The sequence below is a fragment of the Elephas maximus genome, chromosome 2 (assembly GCF_024166365.1).
Source record: "Elephas maximus indicus isolate mEleMax1 chromosome 2, mEleMax1 primary haplotype, whole genome shotgun sequence".
Lineage (NCBI taxonomy): Eukaryota > Metazoa > Chordata > Mammalia > Proboscidea > Elephantidae > Elephas > Elephas maximus.
The window spans coordinates 73,258,185-73,273,612 of NC_064820.1; positions in this window are offsets into that span (position 1 = coordinate 73,258,185).

Genomic DNA, 15,428 nt, shown 5'->3' on the forward strand with positions numbered 1-15,428 from the left:
GTGCTTCTGGGTAGACTCAAACCATCAGCCTTTCAGTTAGAGGCCAAGTGTGTTAACCATTTGCACCACTCAGGGACTCCAAAAAGACCATTCCTTTTCCTATCTAGTCTGAGAGTTATTTCCCATCTGCCTGTCTGTCTCTTCACTAAACAACTCATGAGTAGGGATTATTTCTTTTCATGAATGATTTCATAGGGCCAACCTTTCTCACAGAAAAATAACAATCATTAAATAAATACTTGTTAAATGATTCCTAAATGAAAGAAGACAGCAGACAGGGAAAATAATTTAGATACTAGAGAAATAATCCAGAGAAACAGGTGGGGGAATTGCACAAAGTTTGTAACAGTGGGAATGGAGTGGAAGAAATGAATTCAATAGATATATAGAAAGTTCAGGACTTGATGACAACTTTTATGCATCTGGTGAGAGAAAGGGTGGTGTCTAGAATGACACCTTAGATTCTGACTTGGAGTGGTGAGTTTGGACCTGGCAGATTCAGAGAGACTAGGAGAGATACAGAAAGAGATATCCCACGAAGGCTTGGGAGTACAGATCTGGCAAACCAAAGATCAACGTGGAAGTGGAGATGGATATATGGAATTCTGAGGCATACAGGAGAATTCAAAACCAAACTTAGAGATGAGTTCACCCAGGAAGAAGTGCTAAGGGCAAAGGATACAGTCCTGGTGAAAATCAAGATTTAAGTGGCAGATGAAGGAAAAGAAACACAAGGAGACTGAGAAGGACTTTCTAGAAAGGCAGGAGAAAAACAAGGGAACTGTGGTATTGCAGAAACCGAGAGAGAGTACTAAAATTAAATTTTGAAGTATTTAACCAAATCAAAAAACCAAACCCACTGCCACCGAGTTGATTCCGACTCATAGTGACCCTATAGGACAGGATAGAACTGCCCCATAGAGTTTCCAAGGAGCACCTGGTGGATTCAAACCGCCGACCTTCTGGTTAGCAGCCATAGCTCCTAACTACTATGCCACCAGTGTTTCTGAAGTATTTAACAGGGGATTAATATTGCAGGGAATCCCTGGTTGGTGCAAATGGCTAAGTGCTCAGCTGCTAAATAGAAGACTGGAGGTCTGAGTCCACCTAGAGGTACCTCAGAAGAAAAGCCTGGCAATCTATTTCCAAAAATTCAGTTATCGAAAACGTTGTAGAGAACAGTTTTACTCTGACACACATGGGGCCTCCATGAGTCAGAGAGGACTGGACGGCAACTGTTTTTGTTTGTTTTTAAATATTGCAGAGAGGCAAAGTAAGATATGCAACAATTTCCCTAGAACTTTAATAGTGTGGAAGATATAGGAGGCTACAACAAGAATCATTTCAAAGATGTCAAGCACTGAGAAATGAAACGGTGGTGAAGAAATGGAGCCAGTGGACGGGAGCCACTGCGACAAACATTTGCTACTTTTTGGATGGGAGGGGGCTCCATAGTTTCTCTTTATGCTTCTGGTAAACAGACAAAAACCAGTAGCCACGGAGTGGATTTCAACTCAACGAGAACCCATGTGCGTCGGAGTAGAAATGTGCTCCACGGGGTTTACAGTGGCTGAGTTTTCAGAAGTAGATTAGCAGAGCTTTCTCTTGAGGCCCTCTGAGTAGACTCAAACTGCCAGTATTTCAGATGGCCGAGTTTGTTAACCATTTACACCAGCCAGGGACCCTGGTTACCAGAGAGTGGTGCCCTAATCTCAGCCAATCAGACCCTTAATTCTTCCATAGAAAGTGACACTAAGATGCACAAGAGCAACATACTCGAAGCCAGCAGTGTGGTGACTTGCCTGGCTAGGATGGTGTGCTCTTCACTGGTCGTGCAATCTTGTGTGTCTCTATGCTCCTGACCCCGTGGAGTCCAGCTCACTTTCTGAGCCTCAGTCACTAGCCTTCCCATTCATTTACTGACATTCCTAGGATCTTTCCATCAGTGACTTTGCCGCTTTAGTTCATCAGAACTGGCTTCTGTGGTTTTTAACCCAGAGCTCTGATTGACACAGCTGCTCTTGTAAGAAGCTGGGCAGTAGAAAAAAGAAAGAGATAGCGTAGTAATTTAGAGAAGGATCAGACCCTTGAAGGGGATTGAAGGCATTGGGCTGGCATGTAATTCTGGAAAAATTGCTTGCGTCTCTCACTGGTGGATGTCCTTAATTCCATGCTGTATAATATACAGGCCAGTCCCCTCTCTCTCCATTCCCACCCCAGATTCTCAGGATTCTACTTCAGGCCTAAGGCTCAGGACTCAGTTGTCTTAAACCCAAGATCAGAGAGAGGCAACATCCCTTTAGGATGGAAGAGAATTTTCCAACCACATCATACTGAGCCTTTACACAGCTTTTTTTCTCTCTCCCTACAATGGTCACTGGCACATGCAAAATGAATTTAGAATCAGTAGTAAAATGTCAGCAGTTAAAAAAACAATGTATTGTTCATTTTTATCTTTCCTGCTTCAGGGTAGGAACACATAGCAAAGATTTTCATGATAAATGACTTGTGTTCAAATTCCAGCTCCACTATTCATTAGTCTTGTAATTTCCTTCAAGCTCTCTGGGCCTCAATTTCCTCACCCGGAAAATGAAGGTAAAAATGGCATCTACCACTCAATGATAAAGAACAACGATGAATCCGTAAAACATCTCACAACATGGATGAAAATAGACGGCATTGTGCTGAGTGAAATAAGTCAATCACAAAAGGACAAATATTGTATGGGACCACTGTTATAAAAACCCAAGAAAAGGTTTACACACAGAAAAAAAAAATCTTTGATAGTTACAAGGAAGGGGAGGGATAGGGAGGGGAAATCACTAACTAGATAGCAGACAAGTGGTAACTTTGGTGAAGGGAAAGACAACACATGATATAGAGGAAGTCAACACAACTTGACCAAGGCAAAGTCATAGAAGCTCCCTAAACACATCCAAACACCTTGAAGGACTGAGTTACTGGGCTGAGGGCTGGAGACCATGGTCTCAGGGGACATCTAGGTCAATTGGTCTAACACAGTTTGTAAAGAAAATGTTCTACATCCTATTTTGGTGCATAGCTTCTCGGGTCTTTAAAGCTTGCAAGCAGCCATCTAAGATACATGCAATGGTTCCATCCCACTTGGGGCAAAGGAGAATGAAGAAAGCCAAAGACATACGGAAAATATAAATCCAAAGGACTAATGTACCACGTGAACATTAGCCACCACCAGCCTGAGCCCAGAAGAACTAGATGGTGCCTGGCTACCATCACCAATGGCTCTCATAAGGATCACAGTAGAGGGTCCCAGCCAGAGCAAGAGAAAAATGTACAACAAAATTCAAATTCACAAAAAAAGACTAGACTTACTGGTTTGACACTGACTGGAGAAACCCCTGAGACTATGGCCCCTGGATACCTTGCTAACTCAGAACTGAAGCCATTCCTGAGGTCCACCTTTCAGCCAAAGATTAGACAGTCCTATAAAACAAACAATAACGCATATGAAGAATGTGCTTCTTAGTTCAATCAAGTATAGGAGACCAATGGGCAACACCTGCCCAAAAGCAAAGATGAGAAGGCAGGAAGGGACAGGAAAACTGAATGAATGAGCACGGGAAGCCTAAGGTGAAAGAGGGAGAGTGCTGACACATTTCAGGGATTGCAACCAATGTCATAAACAATTTATGTATAAATTTTTGAACGAGAAACTAATTTGCACACTAAATTTCACCTAAATCACAATAAAATTTTTTAAAAATGGCATCTACCTCATAAGTATTGTGGGAATTAGAAGAGCTACAAGTAAAGCATTCAGGACAGTGACTGGGGCAGAATAATTACTCCTTAAATGATAGCTGCTTTTATCACTATTATTGTATGAGTTCAGTCTCTGCATGTGCTTGATACGTATCATTTGCTCTTTTTAGATGGGACACATGAGTGGGATTCCTTTAACATGTAGAGGAAGTGCCTGTTTTTAATGTCACAATAGGATTTCACTTTACTCAGAAACACCAAGTAGAGCAAAACTGTTTCAGGAAGTGGGGCAGGTAATTACAACTCAGTCTCATTGGCAACATGAAGCCAGGCCTGTTTTACTGGCTCACTGGGCAATTCACATTGCTGTCTGTGCCTCTTTGTTCCAAGTGCCATTTAATCAGCCATTTTGGAACCAAATAGAGATCACTGCCATATTCAAATAGACATACCTTTTTGTTTGAAATGGGTTTTAGTGCATATTGCTACATGTGAGAGAGATTTTAGAAATATGTGAGTTCTGGGAGTGAAGATGACAATTTATAGAACTGCCAGCTTGGGGACTAAAACCCTCTGAGTCATCATATGACTTCAGATTGGGGAGCTATTTTGACTACTGCAAGGAGAAGTAATATAGAAATCAAATTTTATTTCAGAAAGAGCTGTTGACTGCCTGACTCATTTTGCAATCAGAACAATCCTATAGTACATGACAACCCCATCATTCTGGGAATGAGGCTTTCTTCTCTGAGAAATATGGACCTAAGGTCACAAGCTTTGCTGTCAGAGAAGCATGTGGCCCCATGCATACCACAGGGAATATACATGGGCACCCTGGCAGATTTCCCTAGTGAACAAAAGCAGAAATTTAAAAAAAGGACAAGGAAGTTAGATTCATGACTCACAAAGAGGAAAACTGAGGCCAAAATACGAAAAGAGTAACACAACACAAGTGGAAAGAAAAGTCAACTGCTGAGGAAGTCAGAAAGAGTCAAAGGTAGGGTGGTACACTAGAATTAAAATGCCAGAATTTGAATCCTGGTTTCCACATGTACTAGCTGTGTGACTTTAAGCAAGTAAGTTGAATTAGCTGTGCCTTATTTTCCTCATCTGTAAAATGAAAATAAAAATATAGTTATCTATCTCATAGGCTGTTGTGTGGATTAACTTAGTTAATACAAGTAAAATGTTTAGAATAATGACTGGCACATAATAACACTATATAAGTACTAGCTATGATTTCAGCATTTGGTATTAGCAACAAATTGAAGTGCTTTGCAATGTCTAAAGGAATACGTAAATGTAATGTATTGTGCCAGACTGATATGCTGTCATTTTGGTTAAACCGAATCTATTTCCATTATCTTAATGATTCTTGGTTAAGTTGGGCAAAAGGGTAGAGATTTTGGAGGTGGAAGAAAAGCTGCAGCCAGTGGTAGTTAGTGGCAATGGCAGATAGACACAGGCATGCTATCGGGATCCAGCTTATCCTCGCTCTTCTTGGTTCCCCAGAACTTCTTCCAGTTTGCTGACCCTGTTAGCGGAGAGCGGCCCCAAGCCCATCACCAGATAAGCAACTGAGGTCCCACAGACTTTTCCCAACCCCCTCATTATTCCACATCAACGGTTTGACTTTTCAGATTGATTGACTGGTGAACGCTCTGATTCCCAACTCCCCTCAGATCTCTTCCACAGAGCCTTCCACAGTTGAGTAAAATCTGGTACCACAGTAAATCTCTTATTCCACAACAGTAGTAGTGACTCTCTGCTCATATGATTGAATCCTGACTGATGCAGGAATAATAATTTTTTCTAGACATACTATCATTGAACCAGAAAGACAAATCTATGCTTCACTTATAAGTATGGATTTTGAAGTTCTAATAATCGCAAGCCTCGAGCTGCAATAGTGAAGGATTCCATGGGGAAAATATGAAACTATGCAGGAAGCATCAAAAGAAGATGGAAAGAATACACAGAGCCATTATACCAAAAAGAATTTGTCAGCGTTCAACCATTTCCAGAGATAGCATATAATCAGGAACCAATGGTATTGAAGGAAGAAGTCCAAGCTGCACTGAGGGCATCAGCAAAAAACAAGCCTCCAGGAATTGACAGGATGTTGGTTAAGATGCTTCAACAAACAGATGCAGCGCCAGATGCACTCATTCATTTGTGTCAGGAGATGTGGAAGACAGCTATCTGGCCAACTGACCGGAAGAGATCCATATTTATGCCCATTCCCAAGAAAGATGATCCAGCTGAATGCAGAAATTATCGAACAATTTCATTAATATCACAGGCAAGTAAAATTTTGCTGAGGATCATTCAAAAGTGGCTGCAGCAGTATATTGACAGGGAACTGCCAGAAATTCAGGCTGGTTTCAGAAGAGGATGTGGAACCAAGGATATCATTACTGATGTCAGATGGATTCTGGCTGAAAGCAGAGAATACCAAAAAGATGTTTCCCTGTGTTTTATTGACTATGCAAAGGCATTCGACTGTGTGGATCATAACAAACTATGGATGACATTGGGAAGAATGGGATTTCAGAACACTTAATTGTGCTCATAGGGAACTTGTACATAGATCAAGAGGCAGTTGTTCAAACAGAACAAGGGGATACTGATTAGTTTAAAGTCAGGAAAGGTGTGCATCAGGATTGTGTCCTTTCACCATACCTGTTCAGTCTGCGTGCTGAGCAGATAATCTGAGAGGCTGGACTGTATGAAGAAGAATAGGGCATCAAGATTGGAGGAAGGCTCATTAAAAACCTATGATATGCAGATGACACCACCTTGATTGCCGAAAGTGAAGAGCACTTACTGATGAAGATCGAAGACCACAGCCTTCAGTCTGGATTACACCTCAGCATAAAGAAAACAAAAATCCTCACAACTGGACCAATAAGCAACATCATGATAAATGGAGGAAAGATTGAAGTTGTCAAGGATTTCATTTTACTTGGATCCACAATCAACATCCACAGAAGCAGCAGTCAAGAAATCAAGATACACATTGCATTGGGAAAATCTGCTGCGAAAGACTTCTTTAAAGTGTTGCAGAGCAAAGACGTCACCTTGAAGACTAAGGTACACCTGACCCAAGGCACGGTATCTTCAGTCACATCTTATGCATGTGAAAGCTGGACAATGAGTAAGAAAGACCAAAGAAGAATTGACACGTTTGAATTTTGGTGTTGACAAAGAATATTAAATATACCATGGACTGCCAAAAGAATGAACAAATCTGTCTTGGAAGAAGTACAACCAGAATGCTCCTTAGAAGCAAGAATGGCGTGACTGCATATTACATACTTCGGACATGTTATCAGGAGGGATCAGTCCCTGGAGAAGGACATCATGCTTGGTAGAGTACAGGGTCAGTGAAAAAGAGGAAGACCCTCAATGAGATGGGTTGACACAGTGGCTGCAACAACGGGATTAAGCATAACGATGATTGTGAGCTTGGCAAAAGACCAGACAGTGTTTTGTTCCATGGTACATAGGGTTGCCGTGAGTCAGAACCAACTAGATGGCACCTAACAACAACAATAATCTCAAACCTGCAGGATCCCTGGACACAGACGATTAAGCTCCTTCCTACAAACCAAAATGTTGGCAGCTCTGAACCCACTCAGAAGAACCCATCTCAAAATAAAGGCCTGGCAATCTGCTTCTGAAAGGCCACAGCCTTGCAAACTTTATGGAGCACAGTTCTACTCTGCAACACATTGGGTCACCATGAGTCGGAATTGACTCCATGGAAACTGGCTTGGTTTTGGGTTTTCGGAGTTAATTCAAAAGTCCTCTGAATTAGCCTTCCTACTTCCATCTCTCCTGGCTCCAGTATGTCTTAAAATGACTGCCAGATAAAATTTCTTGAATCACACTTATGTCATCAAGTGATAGTCAAGGGAAGCCCCAAGATGACAGCTGAGTAACAGGCCTAGAGAACAACAGGTTTAGATTGTAGCAAAAGAGCAAAGGGGTTCCCAGAGGGAAGTGTCCAGAGGAAAAAAAATGGAATGGTTGTATATGGGAACTATTAAGAGGGTGGTTTACAGAGCAATTGGGTCACTGAGGGAAAAAAACAGTAATGGGGCATAGGAAATTATGCAAAGTTTTTTTAAAAGTTATTATTAATTCCAGGACTTATAGAAATTATACAAGAAAAGATACAGTTCTTTACTCAAAGGCGAAAGCTAGCTAACCTTAGTAATGTAATATTGCTGATGGAAGAAGAGGAGATGACAGAGAAGTGTATTTGAGGGGGGGAAGGGATAGGATTCAGAGCTCAGATGGAGGATCTGGGCTTTGACAGAAGTGGGGACATGTCCTCCGTTGTATCAGAAGGGGAGAAGGAGAGGACAGACCCAGGTACAGATGGGTCTCTACGTCTGGGGTGAAAAGATGAGGATGTTTTCCTTCCTTTCCCCTTCTCCTCCACTTCTTAGGTGTGGGGTCTCAAAGCACTTTTCGAGGGCTGCTTCCTCTGCATAATATTGTTGTGCTGCTCTTGTTGGTAGTTTCCTTTGAGTCAATTCAAACACATGCAACCCCACATGTGCAGAGTAGAACTGCTCCATAGGGTTTTCCAGGCTGTGACCTTTCAGAAGTAGACCACTGGGCCTTACTTCCAATGCACTTCCGGATGGGTTTCCGTTAATAGTCAAATTTTCAGTTAGTAGTCAAGCACTTAACCATTTGTACCACCTAGGGACTTCAAAGGGAAGGAGAGAAAGTTGGGTCAGAGAGGAGGAGACAGTAAAACCAGACAGAGATTAATGAACTTGTTGGAGTCACATAGCTAATTAGTGACAAAGCCAGGACTAGAATCAAACTGGCTCCTAGCCTAGTACTTTTTCACTACCAAATACCATGTAGTATTGAACAGATGGCAGTGATTAAGACTAACACAACCCGAATTACATGAAATAATGATCCAAATAGAAATGCAGCTGAGAGATTCAGACCTCGATTTGCAGCAAGGGGTAATTTTGCCCACTGTGAGCGAGTGATTAGATTAGAGTGGATTGAACTGAATTGTAAACTTTTTAAAGGAACTGCCTTCGCTGTTCTCAAATCCGGCTGGGCTTCCAGAAGTCCCGGCTGCATTTCTCCCCTGAAGGCTTGTTAGATGGCACTCAAGGGTCAAGGCTGAGATAAATGTCAGCCACTAATATTTACCGGTTTGAACAAAATGTTTAAATTACACATGTCCTCAAGTAATCTTTGCTCTACTTCATTCAAAAAGCAGTTATTAAATACTCTCAAAAGTAGAAAGTTCTAAAAAAAAAAAACAAGTATTGTTCTACCTCTACAGATGTAGGGGTCCTGGATTTGTAGTTTCAATTAGAAGATGCTCTTTCTCAAAATCTTCTTTCTGTAGACTTCTCCTTCATGCCATTCATGTGACTCTTCTTCCTATTTGCAGCAAATGTCTTTAGTTGTTCTATATTTGAGTTTTCAACATTATCTTTGATTCTCGTGTTTATTTCGGTTGACATTGTCTGTTGTGCAAGTATTATTTTCCCCTCAACATCATTTAATGTGATGGATGTTGAATTATAAATGCTGGCATTGGTCAGGTAGGCTGGCCTTGCTATTGTATAATTTCTTTTGATGAGAAGGAGCAAATTTGCTAATTCACATATTGACAAGTCACCATTGGGTTATGCTAACTCACAGTCTTTGGTATAATTAAACTCTTCTGATTAGATACACAGAGTTTGTAATCAATAATGGCTTTTAAACATTCAATCAATAGTCACTTTTTCCCCCTTAAGGTTGAAGCCAGGCACCCTGACCCACAGCCCAATGCTTTTTTGTTCCAGCTGCCCAGGACAGAGCTCCAGGGCCAGGAAAGAATCTCATGAGTGGCCAGATTGTTCCAGGCATCAGAAAAAATAGATCAATACCCCAGTTGCATTTCCATTATAGTACTAAAAATAAAATAGAAGCTACCCTCTAGTCAATTCCAACTCATGGCAACCCCATGTGTGTCAGAGTAGCACTATGCTCCACAAGGTTTTCATTAGCTGGTTTTTGGAAGTAGATTACCACGCCTATCTTTCAAAGTTGGATCACCTTTCTTTGGAATAGACATTAATATAGATCTCTTCCAGTCCATTGGCTAGGTAGCTCTCTTCCAAATTTCTTGGCATAGATGAGTGAGCACTTCTAGTGCTGCATCTGTTTGTTGAAACATCTCAATTGGTATTCCTTCAGTTCCTGGAGCCTTGTTTTTCATCGATGCCTTCAGTTTGGCTTGGACCCCTTCCTTCAGTACCATCAGTTCCTAATTATATGCTACCTCTGGAAATGGTTGAACATTGACCAATTCTTTTTGGTATAGTGACTCTGTATTCCTTCCATCTTCTTTTGATGCTTCCTGCATCAGTTAATATTTTTCCCATGGAATTCTTCAATATTGCAACTCAAGGCTTAAATTTTTTTTTCAGTTCTTTTGCTTGAGAAATGCAAGCATGTTCCTCCCTTTTGGTTTTCTAACTCCAGGTCTTTGCACATGTCATTATAGTACTTTGTCTTCTCAACCTGCCCTTTGAAATCTTCTGTTCAGCTCTTTTACTTCATCATTTCTTCCTTTCTTTTTGACTACTCGACATTCAAGAGCAAGTTTCATAGTGTCTTCTAGCATCCATTTTGGTCTTTTCTTTCTTTCCTGTCTTTTTTATGACCGCTTGCTTTCTTCATTTATGATGTTGTTGATGTCTTTCCACAACTCTTCTGGTCTTCGGTCATTAATGTTCAATGTGTCAAATCTATTCTTCAGATGGTCTCTAAATTCAGGTGGGATATACTCAAGATCGTACTTTGGGTCTCATGGACTTGTGCTAATTTTCTTCATCTTCAACTTGAACTTGCATATGAGCAATTGATGGTCTGTTCCACAGCTGGTCTCTGGCCTTGTTCTGACTGACAATATTGAATTTTTCTATCATATCTTTCCACAGATGTAGTCATTTTGATTCATGTGTATTCCATCTGGTGAGGTCCATGTGTATAGTCTCCATTTATGTTGTTGAAAAAGGTATTTGTAATGAAGAAGTTGCTGGTCTTGCAAAATCCTATCATGTGATCTCCTCATTGTTTCTATCACCAAGGCCATATTTTTCAACTACGGATCCTTCTTTGTTTACAACTTTTGCATTGCAATCACCAGTAATTATCAATGCATCCTGATTGCATATTCAATCAATTTCAGCCTGCAGAAGTTGGTAAAAATCTTCAATTTCTTCATCTTTGGCCTTAGCAAGTAAAATTTTGATGATCATTCAAAAGTGGCCACAGAAATACACTAACAGGGAACTGCCAGAAATTCAAGCTGGACTCAGGAGAGGATATGGAACGAGGGATATCATTGCTGATGTCAGATGGATCCTGGCTGAAAACAGAGAATACCAGAAAGATGTTTACCTGTGTTTTATTGACCATACAAATAATGGATAACATTGAGAAGAATGGGAATTCCAGAACACTTAATTGTGCTCATAAGGAAACTGTACATAGACCAAGAGGCAGTCATTCCAACAGAACAAGAGGATACTCAGTGGTTTGAAATCAGGAAAAGTGTGCATCAGGATTGTATCCTTTCACCATACTTATTCAATCTGTATACTGAGCAAATAATCTGAGAAGCTGGACTATATGAAGAAGAATGGGGCATCAGGATTGGAGGAAGACTCATTAACAACCTGAGATATGCAGATGACACAACCTTCCTTGCTGAAAGTGAAGAGGACTTAAAGCACTTACTGATGAAGATCAAAGACTACAGCCTTCGGTACAGATTTCCCCTCAACAAATCAAAAATCTTCAAAATTGGACCAATCATCATGATAAATGGAGAAAAGATTGAAGTTGTCAAGGATTTCATTTTACTTGGGCCCACAATCCACACCCATGGAAGTAGCAGTCAAGAAATCAAATGATGGATTGCATTGGGAAAATCTGCTACAAAAGACCTGTTTAAAATGTTGAAAAGCAAAGATGTCACCTTGAAGAATAAAGTACACCTGACCCAAAACATGGTGTTTTCAATAGCCTCATACACCTGTGGAAGCTAGACAGTGTATAAGGAAGACTGAAGAGCAATTGATGCCTTTGAGTTATGGTGTTGACAAAGAGTATTGAATATACCATGGACTGCCAACAGAACAAACAAATCTGTCTTGGAAGAAGTACAACCAGAATGCTTCTTCGAAGCAAAGATGGCAAGACTACATCTCACATACTTTGGACATGTTATCAGGAGGGATCAGTCCCTGGAGAAGGATATCATACTTGGTAAAGTAGAGGGTTAACTGCGAAGTAGAAGGTAGCTGCAACAATGGGTTTAAACATAACAATGACTGTGAGGATGGCACAGGACCAGGCAGTGTTTTGTTCTGATGAAGATCAAAGACTACAGCCTTCGGTACAGATTTCCCCTCAACAAATCAAAAGTGCTTTAAGTCCTCTTCACTTTCAGCAAGGAAGGTTGTGTCATCTGCATATACACAGGGTCACTATGAGTCAAAACTGACTTGAAGGCACCTAACAACAACAATATCTTTTGAGGCACCTCTGGGTAGACTCAAACCTCTAAACCTTTGGTTAGCAGCCAAGTGCTTCAATCACTGGCACCACCCAGAGACTGCAGATTATGTTACTACTCATGCTAAATTCCCATAATCTTTTTTCAGACTAGATAAATACATCATATATCCAGGTCTCCTTCTTACCTCGCAGAAAGACTCTAGAACATCTAGGACCAAATAATACAATGGGGACCTTATAAAATCCCATCCCCCATCCATTTCACCAGGATGGGGGTATACCTTTAGGTGGGAGAAATGAAAGAATTATAAACACAGAAGCTTTCCCTGACCACTCTAAAGAAAATACCTTCTCTTCCTTTCTCTGTTAATTCTGCATTACAACATCTTGGGCATTTTCTTCATTGCACTCACCACAAGCCATATGTAGTTTGTATTATTATTATTATTATTTGTTTAATATCTATCTCCTCCACTACAATGTGAGATTCCTAAGGACAGGAGTCATATCAGTTTTGTTCCCCACTGAATCCCCAAGTGCCTGAAACAACACTAGATAAATATAAAACTGAATGGATGGATGGGTGGGTGGATGGGTGGATGGGTGGATGGGTGGATGGGTGGATGGGTGGATGGGTGGATGGGTGGATGGGTGGATGGGTGGATGGATGAATAAAAGCCAGGGCTTCAAACTGGTTCCTTCAAGTTCGGAACCCTTGCTGAGAATTTGTAGTTCTAACAAGTTTGCAGGTGATGCTAATGCTGCTGGTTAGGGACCAGTTCTGAGAACCACTAGAAGATCCAAACCAAAAACTAAACCCAGTGCCGTCAAGTCGATTCCAACTCATAGCGAGCCTATAGAACAGAGTAGAACTGCCCCATAGAGTTTCCAAGGAGCGCCTGGCGGATTCGAACTGCCAACCCTTTGGTTAGCAGCTGTAGCACTTAACCACTACGCCACCGGGGTTTCCAGTAGTAGAGCAGTGGTTCTTAAAATTTATTATACATAAGAATCACCTGGGAATCTTTTTAAACTGTAGACTCTGATTCAATGTATCTGGAGTGGAAATGCAAATTCTCAGCAGGGGCTCAAATCTGAACAAATTAGAAGCAACATTCTCTCTTCTCCCTCAAGAAGCAGTACCCAGCAGCCACCTGTTTAACTAGGTAAGTCTCAAGTGAGCTGTGGCAGGGAGGCTAATGAGGTGCTGTTTAGGTCCCATTAAGACTTAAACTTGAAAGAAAAGTAATGGTTAGGGAGTTGGGGAAGAAACCAACACATGCAAAAATAAAGAGATCTTTTTAGCTAGAAAAACACCTTTTGTTGAACACTATGGAAAAGTAACCAAGACAAACAGGTGGATTGAACAGGAGGAGAAATCAGACTGAGATTAGGAGACTTTTAATAAATACATGGGGACGTTTGTGGTTCACTGGTAGGACTCTTATTTCACATGAATGAGACCCAGGTTCAAAATCCAGCCAACGCACTTCATGCACAGCTACCACTTGTCTGTCAATGGAGGCTTGTGTGTTGCTATGATGCTGAACAGGTTTCAGCAGATCTTCCAGACTAAGATGGACTAGGAAGAAAGGTCTGGCAATCTACTTTCAAAAATCAGTCAAAGAAAACCCTGTGGATCACAAGGGTCCTATCCATGGCCGATCATGGAGATGGCCCAGGGCTAGGCAGTGTTTTAATACACTGTGCATGGGGTCACCATGAGACAAGAGGCCGATTTGGTCACACCTAACAACAACAACAAATAAGTACATATTGGTTAACTGACAGGCTGATGAGAAAAGGAAGAAAAAATGGTGGAAATACAAATTAGATTTAAGATATGTTAGACCTGATTTCTGTACTCTCAAGAAGGACCTAGGCATTATCGTCTTTAGGGTCTACCGCCCCCACCCGCACACAAACATACAATTCCCAGTGCATATCTAGTAGACACATACTAATTTTCAGTTAATCCAGCGACTAAAGGACTGCTTTCCACACTGTGGTTTGCCCCACTTTATAGAATATTCCAAGAATTAGACTTTTCTCCCTGCTTCAAAAACATTTGTTCTGGATCTTATCTGATCTGAAAATTTCTCACTACTGGGTTATTTCCATCAGGGGAAAAAAATGTTGTAATTTTCTCATCTTAAAAATAATAATGTATTGACCTCACTTCCCCCTCTAGCTACAGATCCATCTGCTCCTGATTTCTACACTTCTTTTTACAGCAAAACTCATTAAAATTTTGTCTATACTTGCCATTTCCAATTTCGTCTCCCCAAATCTCTTGAATTGACTCCAGTCAGGCTTTTGTCTCAACCATTTTTCTGAAATTGCTCTTATCAAGGTCACCAATAACCTCCAACTTGCTAAATCCCGTGGTTATTTTCAATTCTCAACTTATTTAACCTATCCAGAGAATTTGACACAAAGGGTCACTCTGTCCTCCTTGAAAGCACTTTCCTCACTGAGGTCACAGGACATTGTACTCTCAAGCTTCCTGTCTATTCACAGGTCACTCTTTCTGTCCCATTAGCTGATGTCCTCATCAACCTGACTTCTCAATACTGCAGTATACCAGGACTCAGTTCATTGTCCTCTTCTCCTCCTATGGACAATCACTCCCTTGGGGATCTCATCTACTTTTCAAGCTTTAACGATCACTTATATGCTGAGAAATTTATAACTTGACCTGCTTTTTCTCCTCAACTCCGCACTCATAGATCCAACTGCCTACTTGACATTTTCACTCAAATGTCTAATAACAAATAAAGTTGCCATCGAGTTAATTTTGACTCATGGCCACCCCATATGTAACACAGTAGAACTGCTCCATAGGGTTTTCTTGGCTATAATCTTTATGGAAGCAGTTTACCAGGTCTTTCTTCCAAAGTGCCACTGGGGTGGGTTCAAACCACCAACCTTTAGGTTAGTAGTCAAGTGCAAACCATTTGTGCCACATGGAATCTCAGATTACTTACTATGTCCAAAACCAAACTCCAGGTTTTCCTTCCTAAACTTAGTGTGTTCCCCACTTCAGCAATGGTGTCTCCACTCTTCCAGAGGCTCAGACCCAAAAACCTCAACGTCACTCTTAATTGCTTTCTTTCTCTCTACCC